Consider the following 7108-nt stretch of genomic DNA (forward strand, 5'->3'; position numbering starts at 1 on the left):
AAAGTAACTGGGTCTCAAGTAAAACGATCCTATACCTTTGGGTGGAGTTCACGCGAAATAAAACTAAAAAAAAACAAATAGTGAAAGGAAAATAAATAAACCAGTGCCGGCAAAGTTGCAGTCACAGTCAGCTCTTTTAAGACGCCTGAGTAATTGTAGCTGCGTCATTTTTCCACCTTCTCCCTAAAAACATGGCGCAGGAAGCAGCGTGGATGTAGCCGCTTTACGAGGTAACAGTCTGCGAATAACTTTTCACGAGCAGTGATGTCAGGCCTTAAATGTCTGAAAACTCGGGGGAGGGGGGTGTGGCGGAGGGGGTTAGAAATACACAGGCCCGCCTGCAATTGCTCAGCAAAGCTAGAGTGCCACAATAGCGACATCGGCGTGGCGGGAAACCAAGCAGCACCACTATGTTTCTACGAGGCGAAGCAGAAATGCCTCGGAGAAACCAGCGTCATTTTTGGGATTGAGGGGCATGTTTTCTTTCTCTCCTCTTCCCATTGGCTGGAATGTAAAATTCCAGCCAATGGGAAGAGGAGAGAAAGTAGACAGAGAGAAACGAAAAAACACACCCCTCAATCCCAAAAAGAGGGGGCTTGAACGGAGTGACTCTCCTCCAATGGCTGGCCTCCGTTTAGAAAACCAGCCAATGGAGAAGAGGGGCGGGTTCAAGCCCCACTACTAGAGACATAAAGTCTCGGAGCGAGACTGCGCAAGCGCAGCCTACGGTCCTCGACCTAAAAAATGCTTTATGATGTGGACACCACTGGCTGCACCATTGCACCTTTTTCCCCCACACCTTCTGTTGCCTCTCCTGTCCTCTGTGTTGCCTTCCTCCTCCTTTCATGCTGCCCCCCACATGTCTCTCCTTCCTGCCAGCAATAAAAAATCACAATGACTTGTCCAGCACTGACTGCGTCATGGTGTTTTTTTTTAAACTTTCAGCCATGCTACCCGTCAGCCGCGCTGCTGTAGTATATGGCTAAACATTGACACAGCCAAGAGCTCTAGTTTTGTTGGCAAGATCTATTGCCTTTGTCAATGCTTATTTTGAATGATGCCTGCTTCGCTATTGTGGCCCATTCAAGCTACAACAGAATGCATTAGCACCCGAAAGAAGCCCTGAAGAAGCCCTTAGAAGTGCCCTTCCCTCCTAGAATGGCACTTCTATTTTTCTTGATTACTTCTACTTCAAATCGTGTGATGTTCACTTCTCAGTGTTGTACCAGCTTGCATCACTGCTGCCTTCGCCTGTGAGTGCCACTGCTTTTCAGTTAATGAATGCATTGGACAGCTGCGCTAGAATATTGAGTGCAGCTTGTGCACATTGATGGTGAATTGGTCACTTTTCTGCATTGAGAGATAAGGTAAGTTGTGGCACCCACGAGACGAAGACTAAGAGGGAGTACGGGTTACTGACGTGTTTACCTTTCAGTATTCCTGTGCCTTATCACAGTCTGACCATCTCACTTTCGGATCCCACAGAGAGTTCAATCCATGAAGTGTGCAGGGAGTCATTCTGCATAATCCATGAGAGTGAAGTATATCTTCTGTGTCTAGTCATGTTTTCCCTCCTTTGTTTAACAAGAGCGTTGGTACTGTGAGTACTTTTTGGATGTATGTAGGTCAGTCAGAATAAGTACATAGTTAATTACATACAATGCACACACTATACCGGCGCTAAATCTGTCCTAATAGGAATTCAAGGAAGAATGAGCGTGCTCCCTGGTGGTCTAGTGGTTAGGATTCGGCGCTCTCACCGCCGTGACCGGGGTGCGATTCCCTGTCAGGGAAGGTGATTTTTTTTTATTCATAAACAATTGTCCAAATTAAAATTTAAACATTAGTACAATCCTGTATTTATTTATTTTTACATTTATGTGTTGTCAGTAAATATTTTAGATTTCAGAGGCAGTCTCAAATGATGCAAAACAGACAGACACCTGTTTCACAAGAAAGTCAACATTGAGGATTAGAGCGTGTGTCTTTTTTTATTTTTTACGTGGGTATTCATTTTTGGTGCAAAATATACTGATATATTTTCAGAAGGGAAATGTTTTCTACGTAACATCTCCGGAAACCAATGTTTCACATGTAACACCTCTTGAATCCAGACGGTGTCGCTGTGAGCAGCTACTGACGGGCTCTCTTCATAAGTGGAAAAGTGCACTTCGAGGCACTTTACCCTGTGAACCCGGAAGATTCCAGCGGGAGAGTGCCATCGTCAGCCACTGAATTATGACAAGTGCTTGCCTGCATTAGTGTGATTTTGGGCACATCCATTTCATCCTCCTAATAAGACACTATGTTAGTCATCCTCAACTTCAACACTTGTATGAAGTACATCTCACCGTGTGCACCAGTGTACAAGGAGCAGGGTGTTGTTGCCTCACTGATGCTGTTGTAATTTGACAGCGGTTAATGTTGAGCGTTAGCAAAAGACATCTTAGTTCTGGCTGTTATCTTGACATTTAGCGGCATCCATTTTGGATTCACGGCAGCCATTTTGTCTGCCACACGCTGCCTCGTGTCGACCATGTGCGTTGTCCTACCTTTCTGCTCATGGCCTTTGAATCTGCCCAGCAACAGGCTAATAATAGCATCTCTGTGTTTCGCCGCTGACCGTTAGGGTCCGCATCTGTCAATGGTTAGCTTTGGATTGGAATGTGTTAGCCGAGACCCAAGACTGTTAGCTCCTCCCACTGATTGATTGTGCTTCTCGATATTTCCTTGTATGGACATAAAATGTGCTCTTATGCTTTGTACCGCCTTCTTTTGAGCCCCTGTGTGGGTATAAATAAACCATGTGTCCAGTAGCCCTTTGTGCTACTTCTCGCAGTGCCGAAGGGTACTGTCTGAACTTTAGCACCACCTCATGAGGTGTAATAAACTCTATGTTTTTTTGCATTACCAGTTTCCGTGCCAACTTTTTCCTTTTTGGGTCTGAGTACTTCGTGCGCAGAAGGGCGAACCCCTTGCACTAGCGGGTCTGGCTGAGGCCTGCACGACAAATTGGCGCCCGGCACGTGGGGCTCATTGACGACTCGGATGCCCGAAGGATTGGTAGTGAGGAAGGTTCGGAACTTTGCTTTGGACGCGATCGCTGCCAGAGAAGACCCGCATCTTGGCACCCGAGGTGGTTCTTCCCTACTTTCCGATCCGACCATCCAGGTGGCGCCGGTCTTCGACTGCGATCTCTTCTGCTGGTCTGCCGTGCAGTGACCATTTGGTCGAATTTAGAACTTGGCAGTTGGAATCTGGACAGCCTATGATTGGTAAGAGCCGTTTTGCGGCGCCTGTTGTAGGTTTTGGATGCCCTGGGATGGTAATGTAGTCTTAGGAACACTTACTGTGGCATATTTGTATTTGGGATAGACTTGTCTACTTTGGATTTTGTTTGATTTTTTATATGATATGAACATGATATGAGAATATATGCGTTGCAACCCATATAGGCAGGCCATGCAAGGATTTTTCCTCCACTTTGATATGTATAGCGCAACGTACTAAGAAAGTACCTTAAGCGCTCTTTCCCTATAGTAGTGTATGTCTTGCACTATTCTTGAGCATGCCTGTTTTTCGCGCACTTCGAAAGATGTGCTGCTTGTTTGGTGGTACCAGCTACGACTTGAGGAATCGCAGCCGGCTCCCCCAGAGGGGGCGCCTAATAGAGATATGTATATAAAATTTGGTCTTTCTGCCATAATGTACAGCACGTTGTGGCATAAATATACCAAAAAGGATCCTGAGTTACATTGGCCACTGCATGGGTCATTTGATGCGCGAAAGGTTGAGTATGTGGAACGATGTCTGTTTGAGCGAAAGTCTAGGCGTGATATGTTTGAGAGTTTGCGAATGTGGGAGAAAGAAGTACGACAGCAAGAGAAGCGTGAGCAAGCGTTGATTGAAAAAGAACAGCGAAAGACTGTGTATGAGAAAGCGCTGGAATTGAGAAAGAAAGAAGCGAAAGAATTACAGGAGCGAGAGGAAAAAGAACGTAGGTTGCAGATATCTGGCCAATATCCTGTCAGTCAGCCTCTCTATCCTGTCCTTAATAAACCACAAGATGATTTTTTGTTATTAGATCGACCTCCACCTCCGTATATTGCTCCGTCCACTCCGTCTGGGGACGACGAGGACACTGGTTCGGAACAACAGAAAACGCAGGACACTCGATCCATGTTGTCTGCTGACCGTGCGGCCCAAATCAGACAAGTTGCTCGTAAAGCATTACGTAGCACTGATCCTGCTTCCGATCTTTTTGCTATTATAAAGGATTGGTCAGAAAAGGAGCAGATATATTTCACTGCGACATTTGCTGATGAAGTTGTAGAAATGTTTCGAAAATATTCCTCAGTATTAGAACCTGCTGATATCGCAACTGATCATAAATAGCTACGTGATGGTTCTTTTGTTTTTTTCCAGGTAGAAGACATGATTAGACGACTGGTTAAAATACGAAATGAGGCAAGTCGTCTGAAGGAGCAGAAAAAGACTGCGGATGAAGGAGCAGAAAAAGGCTGCGGATGCCGTTCCACAGTCCAATCTGCCCGGAGAAGCGCAGTCTCCTATCTTCATGACATATAAGATGAGGCCAGTTGTCATGCGACCTATGCGGGAAGCGCGCTTTTGTATGTTCCTCCTAAAGGAACGGGTGATAATGATGATAAAAATTCTCTTGATTCTAAAGGATATTTTATTTATAATTGGGTATACACTCCTTGGAATAGAGCAGATGTAATGGCGCTTAAAAATGCGTTGCCTGACCCGCGTAAAAACCCAACCGCTTTTTATGAAGAAGTCGAAGGTGCTTTAAATTCCTGTACTATGACCTTATGTGATATAGATTTGTTTTTCGATCTAATTTTGCCCCCAGACATGTGGAGGACTGTTCGTAAAATTGATGATCGGACTGTTCTTGGCGCCGAATGGAAGGATTTAGAGCGCTTAGATGCTGACCGAGAGCCCGCCCAAAAACCACATCAGTTAATAATAAATCTTCCTGCAGCCATTTTGACTAAACTTAAAATGATTGTCCCCCCCTAAAAAGATTGATTGGACTGTTTTAGCATCGTGTAAACAAAAGATAGATGAATCGGTTTCTGATTTCTTCACTCACTTTGAGGAAGCTTTCCATGATTTTAGTGGCCAGTCTCTAACAGATGATACCGGCAGGCATTTGTTTGTCGATAAATATGTTACGAATCTGTTACCGGGGATAGCCAGCCGCCTAAAAGCTAGCGAAAGTTCTTGGACTACGTCCTCTCCGGCCTCTGTTTTGACGATGGCTCAGTATTATGAGCGCCAGGAGACGGAGGCGAAGGGGACTGAGGACAAGAAATCAAAAGAGTTAAAATGAAATTTATGTTGGCCCAGGTATATGGTCCGCCTTCTAGAGGTTACGATAGTTGTCCTGACAGAAATTATGATAGAGGTGGACTAGCACCTCCCAATACTCCTTTTGGTCGTACGGATTTATCTTCGAATCAATGTGCATATTGTAAGCAGTTAGGCCGTTGGATGCGTAATTGCCCGTTGCTACGTCCTCAGCAGGATGCCAGGGGGCGGGGCCAAGGGAGAACTAGTTCAGGTTTCTTGGAGCCTCGAGGAAATATGAACGATCGTGCCCGATCTGACACTAATGCACGCCCGCAGCAGAGACAGAACACATTCTACAGGCAGAATCAATATCAAATGTCCGATTATGTTCAGCCTGATCTGTACGATTTTGCTCATGCATAGGATTGCCTAGGATGGGGTAAGGAATCAGTTGAAGTTCCAGTAGATCAGACGGGTCCCTATGTTACAGCACATGTTTTGGGCTCTACTGATCAGTTTCTGGTTGATACAGGAGCTACACGTAGCGCTTTGTCTAAACAATTGGTTCTGAGGGCCCCCCTGTCTGGCACAACTATTACTTCGATAGGTTTCGTTGGAACACCTTCCCTTAGCCCGTTGTCACAACCGCTCTCATTCTATGTTGATAGATTTAATGCTTCATGCCCGTTTTTGCTTTCCCCTAACACACCAGACAATATTTTGGGTCTTGACATGTTGAAGTACTTTAGAGCCACAATACGATGTTTTCCGGAAGGGGTGTGAGTCATTTTAAATGATAACTACACTGACCTTGACAGAATTTATCTTGTTAAAAAAGATATTGCATTAGCCTCACTTCCTGAATCTTTGTGGGCTACCTCAGACACTGATGTGGGTCAGATGGTTATTCCTCCGGTCCATATTAGTGTCAAGGAGGGAGCTGTGTTACCCGTTTGCCACAATATAGCATTTCACAGGAGGGAGAAGATGCGCTCATACGAATTGTACATTATTTAATACGAGTTGGGGTTTTTGAGGAAGTCCCATACTATGTTTGCAATAGCCCGATCCTTCCGATTCTGAAGAGAGATACTGACACATGAGTTTACAGATTCATTATTGATTTGAGGGAAGTAAATAAAATTGTAGTACCACAGTATCCCGTGGTTTCTGACATCACAACCCTCCTTACTTTGGTTCCTCCGACTGCCACTACATTTACTGTGATAGACTTGAAGAATGCTTTCTTTTCGATCCCTATTCATCCTGATAGTCGATATTTGTTCGGTTTCACTTTGAATAATCGATCGTATCGATTTTGTAGAGTTCCTCAAGGTTATACTGAGAGTCCGAGTATTTACAGTCAAGCATTGAAAAGGGAACTTGATTCTTTTGTACTGCCCGAAGGTGTGACTCTCATACAATATGTCGATGACATCTTGCTGGCAGCCGACACCCCATAACAGTGTGAAAAATGTACTCCATCTTTGCTTTCTTTTCTTGCTTCACATCATCATAAAGTCTCTCGGAAGAAGCTGCAATACTGTAGACCAAAGGTAACCTACTTAGGTCACCTTTTGTCTAAGGAGGGACGTGCATTGACATCAGATCGCATACAAGCAATTTTAGACACACCAGTTCCTACCACACAGAAAGGAGTAAGTGCATTTTTGGGTCTTACTTCCTTTTGTAGACAGTGGATTTTGGGATATTCACACATTGTTAAGCCCTTGTTAGCACTTTTGACGAAAGATACCCCAGTACCTCTTCCATGGACAGAAGAATGTGA

The 7108-nt window shown here is 44.7% G+C and overlaps 1 non-coding gene across 1 annotated transcript; it reads left to right on the top strand.

The window, feature by feature from the left end:
- The first annotated feature begins 1722 nt into the window (after positions 1–1722).
- TRNAE-CUC (transfer RNA glutamic acid (anticodon CUC)) lies at positions 1723–1794 on the top strand. Its single transcript has one exon. It is a non-coding gene; the product is annotated as a tRNA-Glu (tRNA).
- The last annotated feature ends 5314 nt before the right edge of the window (positions 1795–7108 follow it).

Source organism: Lissotriton vulgaris, chromosome 1_1 (genome assembly GCF_964263255.1).
Source record: "Lissotriton vulgaris chromosome 1_1, aLisVul1.2, whole genome shotgun sequence".
In the NCBI taxonomy this organism is placed as follows: domain Eukaryota; kingdom Metazoa; phylum Chordata; class Amphibia; order Caudata; family Salamandridae; genus Lissotriton; species Lissotriton vulgaris.